This window comes from Danio rerio, chromosome 24 (assembly GCF_052040795.2).
Source record: "Danio rerio strain M-AB ecotype USA chromosome 24, GRCz13ab, whole genome shotgun sequence".
NCBI lineage: Eukaryota > Metazoa > Chordata > Actinopteri > Cypriniformes > Danionidae > Danio > Danio rerio.
In genome coordinates, this window is record NC_141044.1 from 32,417,501 (window position 1) to 32,431,596 (window position 14,096).

At 34.6% G+C, this 14,096-nt stretch overlaps 1 long non-coding RNA gene across 3 annotated transcripts in view; it reads left to right on the plus strand.

The window, feature by feature from the left end:
* The window catches only part of LOC141380727 (uncharacterized), a 119,320-nt gene extending 105,981 nt beyond the window's left edge, over positions 1-13,339 (plus strand). Inside the window, exons 3-5 of one of the 3 annotated variants that reach the window (XR_015525117.1) lie at positions 691-943; positions 11,809-11,927; positions 12,840-13,339. This is a non-coding gene — a long non-coding RNA (uncharacterized LOC141380727). The remainder of the gene's footprint in view (positions 1-690; positions 944-11,808; positions 11,928-12,839) is intronic. The other 2 variants (XR_015525116.1, XR_015525118.1) reach the window with 2 other exon arrangements.
* Positions 13,340-14,096: the final 757 nt, after the last annotated feature.

Here is a 14,096-nt window from a genome sequence, read left to right on the forward strand (position 1 = left end):
GTGTAAATAAATACAGAGAGTGCTGTTATTGGGGAAAAATCCTCCCCTTAAAAAATCCTTCATCTACAAAAGACTTTTTAATAAACTTTGAAGATCCCGTGAAGTGCTTTAAAATATGCATTTTATTCAGTGTTTGTCATAATCTCAACTGAAACACGAAAAGAGAGTGGAATAAAGTGTAGCTCCTCCTCTTTTTAAAAACAGCCAATAGTATTTCATCGCTCCGCCAGCTGTGAGAGTAATTGAGCTTAAGTGGAGGGAGGGGCCTATCAGATTATGGAGAGCATTTGATTGGTTATGATGTGATAAAAACTATAGTGTGAGGTGATGTAAAAAGAAATTATAGATCCATTTTGGCAGAAGTGACAAACTGCAAGCTTTACATTTTTATATCAGTTTTATAAAATCTAAATTTTGTTACTGTTTTGGAGCACACTAGCTTATAGATATCTTAAAAACGGACAATACTGATATTAACATCTAAAAAACTTTGATTTAATTTTATGAGAACTTTATTTTGGTTCAAGGCTCCATAATAAGACTAAACAACAGTCTAGACAGTCTGGTTTATTTTAAAACTATTAGTAATCAAGTTTCTGTCGTCAGCCTAAGAGGATTTCCAACCATGAATGCCAGTTTGGACTTAAAAAAGCATCTTAATTTTGCATCTTGTGTGTTTTTGATCTTTAGGATGCAGTGGAAACGTGCGGGGGTTCGTGCATTCGTGCTACAGAGCAGCGATGTGCGCTTGCTGAGAATTGAGTGTGATTGCACCATCCCTCGTGTAAACAAGCAACTCTGAAAGCCCTTCCTGTGATTGACACCACTGGAAATGCCAAGCAGAGGTGTCTTTTGTCTGCCTTTCCTTGCTTTCAGCAAACACCAGCACTCCGGGCTGGAAAAGATCTCCACGCATAAGGATAACAGCAGCTGTCTTTGACAGGCAGGTATTTTTCGCTTCTCGAGCCAACCATTTGATTGCAGGTTGTAGATTGTTTGGAAAACATGTTGACATTATTCTGTTCTTTCTTTTGGGTGGTTGATTCCTGGTTTTAAAGGAAAAGTCTGCCTGTTTACTCTCCCTCGTGTCATCCTAAACCCATATGACATAATTTATAGTTTAGGTTTCAGAGTACAGAAGTTTTGAAAAATGTACCAACTCTTCTACATATAGTCATAGTGAAATAATAATCATTAAATCTTTCTTTATCATGTTGTTTTCATAAAAAGATTATCATATTATAATAGAATTTATAATATAATATAATATAATATAATATAATATAATATAATATAATATAATATAATATAATATATAATGTAATCATTTTTAAAACCCTGATAGTAAAACTAAAATCATAAGATGTTCCTTTTTTATTTTACTTATGTAGTTTTTATTATTATTATTATTATTATTATTATTATTATTATTATTATATAATAGTAATAATAATAATGATAATAATAATAATTTAATTTGTTAACTTGGCATTAATATAAAGCTGAAATATCATTAACATGTTTAATATAATAACATATATGAGCAAAATCACACTTATAGCAGTGTGATATGGCTGTATATCAGCACTGGTGGGAGGGGTGCATATAGGCTCAAAGCCCAATGTCGAGTGCCTCAGTGTCTCACCTTTGACGATATACAGCCATATTGCACTGTTATGAGTGTAATATTGGGTTTATACAACAGTTTGATGACATAATCATGTATATAAAAAAGAAAATCAAGCATGGTTACATCACAGACATCATTTTAGAACTAGAATTTGAATGATTCTCTAGCATAATTCATTAAATGATGGCAAAATAGATGATTTTGCTGACATTTTAAATTTATAAGGTTGAATGGCATGAAATGCCATCCATCTACAAAGATTTCCCCATATTTCTCTCTTGTAATAAGTCGGGATTTCACAAAAATTAACCCCAGAAGAAGTCAAAGCAAAGCGAACACCACCAGATTACTGTGTTATAAATACAGCACTACAGAATACAAAAGAGAGAGCGATCGACTTAGAATGTCACCTGTTCTGTAATGATTTGTTCAGCTGTAGTTTTAAGTTAGAAACTTACGCTGAGAAATGCTGTTTTTCTTCCCTATGGACATATTATGCGGTCTCTGTCGCAATCTAGTGGTGGAACATCAACCGCTCAATGACAGGCTGATGGCTGCCGACGCGCAGAATCACCAAAATTATGAATATTTACAAAAGGCAATGTCATTATAAATAAACTGCATAGTTGCAATCTAAAAAACTACATCCTCAACTAAAAAAGCCTCAAAGTACATCACTGTCCAACAGCTGCAATATTTGTCAAACTGTAGTGAGTTTATTGTTCTGCTGTCACTCTATGTGGGCGTAGTAATATACAAAGGTGAAGAGGCTGTACGAGTCCTGATATTACAGAACATCGCACAGCTATCAGCCAATAAGATTCCAGCACCAGACAGAATTGTTTTGTGTGTGTATATATATATATATATATATATATATATATATATATATATATATATATATATATATATATATATATATATTTTTTTTTTTTTTTTTTTTTTTTAAGTTAAATATTAAACTGTCATATTTTCCATCTTGGAACAGAACAAACCGTTTGGAATGACAAAGATTTATGTTAATTTTTATAATTTTTGTATGAATTATTTTTTAAAATGTGTTATGCTTATCCCAAATACAAAATAAATGAAGTTATCTTTCAATAATGCACTGTCTAATAAACCCAACACCATTTTGTTGCGTTTACTCAACTAAATCCATTAGAGGCCTGTTTAATCAAATTAATTTTCATAGGCTGTAGACATATTTCCCATCCATCGTCAGCAGTAACCAAGTGGTATGCTAATATTCTAAGCACAAACACATAAAACTGCAGGTCATATGCAGATTAGCGGGACTGAGGCCTCAGAAACTCACAGCACAACTGAAGGAACAGGCCTGCAAAAAAGCATAATTGGACCCGTTGGATTTGCTTCTGGACACTGTTTTTCAACCTCGCTCGCAAATGGCCTGAGGCGAGTGCTTACCTGAGCATAATTTGAAAGGCATTACGATTGAAGGATTGGACTCTATAGGTTTAAGTCTCCCTGTGTTATCTGTACTTTTTGCATGCACATGCTTGGGCTGCTTTCTCTTCTTATGCATAATTGGTAGACATATTTCCAGCAATCTCTGTCATTAAGACATTATGGTGAATTTAAGTAGATCTTAGCGTTTATACAGTTGACTGTAGGAAGGGTAAATCTCAATATTTAACAATAAAAGGTTGTTTTTTTCTAGTTTTATTCTATTTAAAAATTTCCAGAAATGCCAAAAAGAAGTTTACTGTAGAAGTAGAAGAAGTAACTTAAATGTTTCACTTCAAATTACTGATAATTAAACTTAAAATAGGCCATTTGAACTTTAATAAAAAAGTACATAAGTTTTGTTTTCCAGTGTATATAGGTGTTTTGGGCTATATTTAAAATCACATTCATTTTTCTACACCAATGGGGTTATTATTATTATTTTTTTTATAAGATAACTGTAAGATGATTTAATTTTAAAGAGCACCTATGATGAAAATCATCTTTTGTAAGCTGTTTGGACAGAACTGTGTAGATATAGTGTGTCCACGGTCATATTGGAGAGATATAAACACAATAAGTCTCTTTTATTAAATTTCCCAAGGTTAAATTAGCATCCAAATCCCTCTTGTTTTGAGTGCCACCGCAACGTGACGTAGGAGTGCGGTTTCCCCACCCACAGAATTGATTGACAGCCGCGCATTTACATGTCTCCATAGTAACGTGCATAATCATATCAACAAGGACGTGCGCAAAGCAAACAGGATTAACAGATCTGTTGAACTCGATGTGATCATCAGTCATCATCAAATATGATCAAGAATGAGTTTTACAAATTTAAAACAGTTTTAACAGCTGCATGTTTGTAATGAATTACAGTGATTTTACTTTATCACCACAGGCGCATGTCAGTACAGTTATAAAAGAACACACTTCCATCCCGGTTTGTGAACATTAAATCAGGTTTATTTTGTACATTAAAATAACTGATATCCATACAGCAGTAGATATAAATGTGTATCCTGTCACATTTGCATGCAAAAGCGGTGCAAAGTTAAATGCACACACTGTGTGAGCGTGATGATTGTAACGAAATTGTGTGTGACTCATCGTTGCAAAAAGGCTTGGATTGACTCCACAACAAATACATCAAATGATCTTTGGGAAAGCTTTTACTGTAGTATTTCACACAAACATTACGTGAGATCTGCTTCCCTCTTGTCTGTCACTGTGCTGTTTATCTAACAAAGCAGGAGATGGAGACACACTCTGACATTTACATGGGAATGATGGGTGGGGAGAACTAGCTCATTTGCTTTAAAGGCACAGACAAGACTGCCTACTGCCTTCTCTTTGTTTTGGAAGAATCCCTCCTTTCCACCCCATCTTCTCCTTTTTACAAAGGGGAGGTCTTTTCAGAATTCAGAACTTTCCTTAAAAATATGCTGAAATGTAAGTTGCGGGTGTGCATTTTTTGTGATGTTCCTGTTCATTTTATAATTTTTGGAATCACACATAAAGCATGGAAGAAGTTCTCACATCTCTTTACGGCATGTCGTGTTTACATAAATCTACAAATATAAGCACACAGGAAATCAGAAGGGAGCGAATCAAGTGGCAGTTCCACCCCATCAAAAAACAACCCTCCCCCCAACCTGCACACAGTGTCCGCCGTCTGGGACTCTCAAGCACAGTTCATCAGTCAGAATCACAGCAAGGCTGTTTAATGTGCTGGACTATGCTTAACCTTTGTAGAATTGAGTCTATAACATTGCTTCATTGTTTGCTGCAACTTTTTACACCTCACTTCTCAGAAATCTCTAAAATGAAAATCACTTGATGCTTGATTTTATTTACACATCTGCATCTTGTAGAACCGACAAAAAAAAAAAAATAAATAAATAAAATCTCGATTATAGTATAGAAAGGAGCTGAATTATGAACTTTTTTCAAAGAGCATTATTTAGTAGATGACACAAGTAGGTCATCCAACTTTCATACATGCTTTGTTCAAAAAAGAAAGACTCTCACTATATCTCACTATACAGATGAATATGAATAGGTATATATATATGTCTGTCACCAGACATTTTATCAGGTAACTGAGGTAACCACACCGGGTGCCACTCCTGTCAGCTAAGAACAGGAAACTGAGGCTACAATTCGCACAGGCTCACCAAAATTGAAAATAGAACAATGCCTTGTCTGATGAGTCTCTGATATCTGCTGCGACATTTGGATGGTTGGGTCAGAATTTTGCATCAACAACCTGAAAGCATGGCTCCATCCTGCCTTATATCATTGGTTTAGGCTGCTGATGGTGGTGTAGTGATGTGGGGGTTTCTTGCCACACTTTGGCCTATTAGTGCCAATTGAGCATTGTGTCAATGCCACAGCCTACCTGAGTATTGTTGCTGATCATGTCCATCTCTTTATGACCGCAGTGTACCCATCTTCTGATGGCTACTTCCAGCAGGATAATACGCCATGTCAAAGCGCAAATCATATCTGTTTTTTTTTTTTTTTTAACTTGACAATGAGTTTACTGTACTCAAATAGCCTCCACAGTCACCAGATCTCAATCCAAAAGAGCCCCTTTGGTATGTGATGAAACAGAAGATTCGCATCATGGATGTGCAGCTGACAAATCTGCAGCAATTGCGTGATGCTATCTTGTCAATACGGAAAAAAATCTTAGAGGAATATTTCCAGTACCTTGTTGAATCTATACCACTAAGGATTAAAGCAGTTCTGAAGGCAAAAGAGGTTCCAACCCAGTACTAGTAAGGTGTACCTAATAAAGTGGCCGATGAGTGTATATACAGAAATATATATTTGTGGGTTTATGTTTTTAAAGCTGCTTTTGTTTGATTAAAATGCTAAAATAAATTACAATTGTATAAATAATTTTAGTATTCTAATTAAAAAAAAAATTGTCAGTGTTAATATTTTTTTCAGAGTTTTCAGAGTTTTTTCAGAGTTTTTCAGAGTAATAAGTAAAAAGCTCTAAAAAACAGTGTTTATTAAAAACAAACAAACAAAAAAAGATATGTTGTACAATTTAATTCATACAAGCAGATGGAAAATAATAAATGTAAAATCAGAAAGCTTTTAACTGAATAATATCAATCAACATTTCGACTTTTCTTAGTTGTTGTTCCATTGGTTGGAATCACAAACAGTCCCGCCAAAAAATCCAATAATTGAATCTGTGTGTTAGTTTTTGGGATGCTTAAACAGATAAATGTTTTAATAGCTCCTCAGAGATGGGATGTTTGCATTTCCAGCTGAGTTAACTGATAAATATCTTATTACATATACTGTGGGTGTCTGTGCACATGGGAGAGAGTAAGTCAAACAACAACAATTTAACACTGAGATGACAGAGGTGTTGTTTATAAAGACAGTCAGCTTAATTAGTGCAGTTCAAAGCTGGCGAAGCAAACCACTGAGCTGTAGATGCTGGCAGTGGCTTTGACATGGGAACACTTCCTAATAAATGCTCATCCATGCCAGTGTCTTGGGTGCTGCATTTATTGGCCTTTTTGGCAGCACACCACCTGCTTCTTGGGCATCAAAATCACCTCAGTGTCCTCAATGCCAAGTTCTTACAGTAGGGTCTGTATCTTGAATAGAACATCTGCAGATTTTTTTATGGCATTGGGTTATGTTGTGTCTTCATATCTGAAACTTTTCAGACCAAAATACATTATGATTGATGTTTAGTTTAGTATGTGATTTAAGTTTAAGCACAGGATTCTGAGAATTTAATTAGGTAAATATTGTCATGACAATGCTAGGGTGGCATGATACTAGTATACTGCAATATACTGTACATGTGTTTCGAGATATATTCGGAAAGAAATAATCATTCTTGAAAGATTAGGAGATTAGTTGGGATTTCGTCTGCAGAGAAAAAATAAATGATAATGTCAACACTTTATAATAACTACACACTATGAATCATTTATATGCTTCATATCTAAATTGAATTTAAAGCAAGGGCTATTTATGCTTTGTAAATCCTTTATAAAGGACAATTAAAGAATGAGTATCAAATGAACAATAAATCTTTACAAACTTATCTAAATTCAATGACTGTAAAGTTTAAACATGCCACAGTCATATCACCCTGCAGCCCAACACCGGTTACTCACTGAAGCTAAGCAGGGCTGAGTCTGGTCACTACCTGGAAGGGAGACCACATTGGAACACTAGGTTGCTGTTGGAAGTGGTGTTAGAGAGGTTTTAATGCCCCAGTTAAAGTGAAGGGGGCACCATACTGCCAGTAAGTGCCGTCTTTCGAAAGAGACGTTAAACCGAGGTTCTGACTCTGTGGTCAATAAAAATCCCATGGCACTTCTCGTAAAGAGTAGGGGTCTAACCCTGGTGTCCTGGCTAAATTCCCTCCATTGGCCTTTAGCCACCATTCCTTTCCACCGAATTGGCTTCATTAATGTCTCACCTACATCAGGGGCCTCATGTATCAACGCTGCGTACGCACAAAAACTTTGCGTACGCCAGGTTTCACGCTCAGAATCGCTCACGTTTGGATTTACTAACAATGAACTGAACGTGGGAATGTGCGCACCTTCACGGCAGCTTTCTGGCAGGCGTACGCACATTTTTTGTGCGTGTCTGTTTTATTTCCATTGGCGACTCCTAGAGGCAGTTGTGTTAAATTCTTCTCTACAAAGTGTCTGATCCTTGCAATGGCAGCTGTATGAGACGGGTTCATATAGTAGGTATGTAAGATTTCCATACCATACAGTTGACCAGCTAAACATTAAAGCACAATTTGCAGCGGTCGCCTGTTTTCCCAATGTAATCTGAGCTATCTACTGCACGCACATTGCTATAAAGACACTATCTGAAGATAAATTTGCATGCGTGAATCAGAAACATTTCCATTCAATAAATGTGCAAATAAAATATGATGCACAAACTTATTAATGATTCCTACTTGTCTTTCTCGTGATAAATAGTGGGCAAAATCTGATTTGTAGCGGGAAAAAAAAGAAGATAGAGTTCATCAGACGCTGGATTCGAACCGAACTTGTGCTCGAACGTGTCAGTATATGATCATATGCTTCTTATGAGGTGCGCCACTGAGACTGTTAAGGGTACTGCAACAGTTTACAGATATAAACCACACTATTTCTTTTTTAAATGCACTCCGTGCGATGTTCAGACCCAACTGTGTTAACCGTATCAGCTAAACTCTCCCACTCTATTTTTTTCTTTTGTTGTTAATTCCGGAGAACAAACTTGCAAATAACACCGCTTTTCTCCGGTCTACCTCCGAAAGCCGCACCTCCAATTCACATTCTGTTCAAAGTTTCTCTTTTTGTTTGATTTTGCCGTTGCTTTTTCGTTGGGTTTTTCCATTAGCATAGTCATTAGCATATTCATACGGGGGAGGAGGCAGGGAGGGGTTTTGCGCTCGTGCATGTTGCGCTCAGTTTCACGTTCATTCGGATGTACAAAAGAATATGCGTGAGATTCGGCGTACGCAGTGTTTCATACATCTGAAATTTTTTCTGCGTACGCACATTTACAGCTTTGTGCGTACGCAATGTTTTAGTAAGATTTCCACGCAAGTCTTCGTACATGAGGCCCCTGGTGTGTGGTGAGCGCACTGGCGCTGTTGTCCTGGCTGCTGTCACATCATCCAAGTGGATGCTGCACACTGGAAAGACCCCCTCTCATGATTGTGAAGCGCTTTGAGTGTATGGCCATGCACAATAAATGAGCTATATAAATACACATTACATTACAAATATTTGCTGAATAACAGGTGTGTCAAAATAAGAGCACTAAAATAATATAACAATATATTATGATGCTACATTTTAATGTTTAAACTGTACAGTAATTTTATTTTTACATAAGAATGCAAGGATTTATCTCTTCATTTCATACAGCTTCATTTGTGTATCTGGAAATGATTAGAAATTAATAAAGATATAAAAACTGAATCTCTTTTTTTCCTGCTTTAGAATATAACAGCCTTTAATTGTCATTTACAAGGCATTTACAAAGCATAAATAGTCTTCATCTTGGATCGTTCGATTTTGTTTGGTCACAAAACTGCATAAAGCTGAGTTAATAAAACATTTATTATGTATTATAATTTGACAGTTTTAAACTCACCATTTGAAAATACCAAAAGTTAGTCTTCATCTACATCATCTTTGTATCAGCTCTCTCTTAGAAATATAACTCCTCATCGCTTCAAACAATCTCTCAAACTCCTTTCAGCAAAGTAAAACTTTTGACGATCCTTTTTCTTTGTTTTGTTATTGCAAACCGGATGTTCTGCTGTTAGCTTGAACTGTTAGCATAAAGCTGTGGAGGCCTGCAGGTGCATCACGTGACACACAGTAATGATTGACAGGTCACTGAACCAGTGACAGCGCAAAGAGTGCAATAAAACAACGTGTCCAACAGATTAATAAACTACACCATATGTCGTTAGAATCATGCAGCTATATGCTAAATTCTCCATTAGTCAAACTAGGAAGCAAGTGACTGACAGACATCGTATGCAGAACATCAAAACACTGGACTGCTTTGTTTAGATTTTAGTAACTATAACTCTGACTTTTTATTATGTTCGTGGTCTCATCGTTTTGCTTTTTACTACAAAGACGCTGTTTTTGCACATAAGTAAACAATGTAAACAACAGGTCTCCGGAAGAAACAGTGAAAAACCATTCATAATTCAACACTATTATGTCACTGGACTAAATGTGCTTGAAGGAATGTGGTTCTGAGGACTCAAATAATGAGGATTCAAAATAAACCCTGATGTGAAGCAATGAAAGCGTGTCTTGTTATTAGGATGATATTTACTCCATATCTAATAAGCGTTTTCTGTTTAACTTACAGAAATTTAGCAAATACATTCTTTATAAGCTTCCCATTGAAAAACAACTAGTTACAATGGCTGCTTGAGGGTCGTTGCTTTAGACTGATGTATAGTTTGTCAAGATTACTCAAGTTTTTTTAATGTAATCTATTCATAAACACTGACATTTGCAAAAACAGAGCCACAGTGCATCCACGTCCTCACGCTGGCTAAGAAGTTTTAACATATAAAGTAACTATTATTACATGCCTGAATATTTATATATGCAAATTGTAATTTGAAAAGCTTATTAATAATTTACTTACACATTCTGAATGTTCTTAAAAAAACACCAAATATTCTTAAATAACTGGTTTGTAAATAATGCAATACTTAATTTAGTTATGAAAAAGGAGTCATTAGCAAAGTATGGAAACACAATCATTAATGTATTTGTGAACTGCTTTCTTACATCTGTTAATGTAGAGTTAATGCTTAACAGATAATGAATAAACTATTTTGTAATGCTTAATAAATGATTCATAGTGTGTAAAAGTGTCACCATGATTATAATAATATTAAACACTTTTTAAAATGATTAAAATCCCTTTTTGAATGAAACAATTTAGAAGTTTAAATGCAACATCTGTCATGAAGTAGAAGTAATTTGTTCAAGTCCTATTCAATATGCTTCTAACTACATGGCACACATGATTGGTTGCTGTAGCTTTAGCAGCCATTGGGCTTGCTCCACAACATTTAAATACATCATTGCTTTTTCTGCAAGCACATTTTCGAATATCACCCAAAAACAACACAAATAAAAATAATGCTTAAAAAAATAATGTGTAAAATAATGTAATAAATGTTTTTGTGTTGGTTTGATTATTGTGCGATGTTGTGGTGTGTGTTTGTGAAGAGAGGTAGGATTCAGGATCTGTTTTTACCCATCTGGGTCCGTTTGAACAGGTTGAATGAGTCAATAAGGGTGTAGGCTCTTTGTTCCATAGTATGTGTGTCTTTTTCTCTGGGTTTTATTTATAAATTGCCATTTCACTTCAGGAAGCCAACAAGCATTCATGATGACAGTTATGGCAATGGCCTTATAAAGGTTCTCATTTAAACTTGCACAGGTGGTTTCTGGAATATATATACTTCCATAAGCCTGCAACGTGATATTCTTTTGTAACTAGGACACATATTGTGCTATATTAGTGCCTAAATGTTTGACAAGGTAGCCCAGGTACACATAGCCATAATCCACTAGTGTTAAGCCATTTGGCAAGGTATAGCCCAGACACACAATCTAGTTGACTGCAGCTAAGCTGGTCAGCAAAGTAGCCAATGCACACAGTCTAAAACACCAGTGTTAAAGAAATAGTTAAAAATGAAAATTGTTCATATTTACTCACCGTCATTTCATTCCCAACTTCCCTAAAACATTTGTTCATCATTTGAAGACAAATTAGGATATTGTAGGTAAAATCTGAGAGCTTTCTCATCCTCCAAGGTTTAAGATTCCTTAAAATCCAGAAAGGTATACCAAAAAACATCCTCAAAACAGACCATATGCCTTTAGTCGATTATTCAAAACATTATCAAGCTATGAGAATACATTTATGAGCATATAAAACAATTAATATCAACCAAAAAACTTCGGAATTAATGAGTCTTGCCCTACAATAGACAAAATATTACATCTCTCTTCATATATTTAGGCACATAAGATGGAATTATTTGCCAACTACCAGTTTGTACTCTAGAAGCCGCTGAAATGCACTTCTCTGGTCATTTATGTGTGTGAGAGGCATTTGGCTGAGTGCCACTCTGAATGCCACATGCTTCCAATGACCTTTTCCAGACCTTGTTGTAGACGGAGGTGCCCCTCACCTGTCAATACTGGTTTTCATGGACCACTTCTCTTCACCTTTCCTGTGTTAAGCAGAGTGAAAAGGAAACTGGCTTGCAATGCTTCCATTAGTAAGTGAATATTAAAAGTGATTTTGCAGAAAAGCAGTTTAAAAATTAAAGCGTCCTTGAATTATATTCTTTTAAGTTGTGTGTATACAGCTATGGAAAGATTGAGTGACCACTGAAATTCACTTTTTCTGCTTTTACAACTTATAGTGTTCTGTAAACTACTGATTAACATCTACTATAAACTACTGATGCAATTACAAAATCAATGCACATTGCAAAATAGAAATACATTTTTATTTTCATTTTTAGTTGATGGTTCACACTGCTGTGGTGACCCTTGATTAATAAAGGGACTAAGCCAAAAATGAATGAATGACAATGCATATGTTCTCACTTCAGAAGAGTTCAGAAATCAATTTTAATTGAATACCCCAGATTTTCACTTGCAATAAATTATATAATTTGTTATTCTAATCAACTTTCATTTTCTGTTGGAAAAAAAAAAAATCTAAATGACAATGACTAGTGTTTGAGGAAACCTCTGGCACTCGAGAACAGGTATTTCAGCCAATAACGAACAAACTATCTCCTAAAAATCATGTGAATTTTTAGTTTTTACTTGCATTCAGGTCAGGGCATTTAGCTGGCCACTCCATTACACTCCACTACATTCCAATGAATATGTTAGGGAAATATATTAAATAGTTTTAATCAAGAGAACAATACAATTATTGTTATTTTATTTTTGCAACACTTCATTAGAATGTAAATGTATTATTTTTCTTTTCCTGCAGATGTCACACTATTAATTTAATGAATATAGCTGCTTAATAAAATTAGTTTTTGTTTGGTTTTTGTTGAATGAGGCGACATTTTATATCTTCATTATATCTAGACTAGCAAAGCTATTTTAACATAATTTTGTGTGTTAATTTTATCACCTTGAACATCTCTTTTTGATTCTCTCTGCAGTTGGTTCATTTTCAGTGGGAGTGAGGCTGTGAACAGAGGCGGCACAGAGAGCGGCACCACTCGCCAAGATCCAACACAAAAGCCCTGCTGCTTTGTCCTGCTTGACTGCTAGCACAAGATAAAAAAGATTTTATACTTTTTTTTTTTTTTTGTGACTGCTGTGTTTCACTGACTAATCAGACATGCTTTTATTCACAACCAATCTAACAGCATTTAGCTTATATGCAATCAAAAAACAACAACAGGAAGGAAGCATGTGGTTGCATGCTGCTGCTTCATGCTCTGAAAAAAAATTGCTTTGCTCCCGAATGTCTGCCCACCACTCACATTTATTTAGGTTGACCTCTATTTGTGGTTAACCTATTATTTCTCAATTTAATACCCACACATTTTGTGGAGCAATGCATACTTTCCTCCAAATCTTGTTCTGTTATTTTTTCATTAGCTTTCACAATCATGCAACATGAGATACAATTGAGAATAAAATTGAATCCATTGTATAATCCATTGAAGTCAAAATCATTCGCCCTCCTGTAAATCTTTTTCTTTTTTTAAATATTTCCTATATGATGTTTAACTGCAAGCCTTTTTTTTTTTTTTTTTACAGTATTTTCTGTATTTTTACTTCTGCATATAGTATTATTTGTTTTATTTTGGCTAGAATAAAAGCTGTTATTTTTTAAAAACCATTTTAAAGTCAAAATTAGCAATATATATATATATATATATATATATATATATATATATATATATATATATATATATATATATATATTTTTTTTTTTTAATTTCTACAGAACAAACTAATATTATACGATAACTTGCCTAATTAACCTAGTTAATTGTCACTTTAAGCTGAATACTAGTATTTTGAAAAGCAAAGTCTAGTAAAATATCATTATTTATTAAAATTGAAAAATTATTTTCATTAAATAGAAATTTGTGGAAAATATAGAGGGCTAATAGTTCAACTGTATATACTTTTAACTTGGTCAACTAAGTATGTTACACTTTTCTTATATAAGGATTTCAATCTAAGTTGCTTACAAGAACACTTGATTTGGATTGGTTGATGAACATTAAGGTGTGCAGTTTTTTTAGTAGTTCCAGACAAGTTAATTTCACTACACTCAATGATTTCACCTGTCCTTACTAAGTAACAAAACTCTCTTACCAAGTAAAACCTATTTCACATTTTTGCCACTAAACAACATTGCATAGGGTAATAATGTAATTTATTTAATATATATATATATA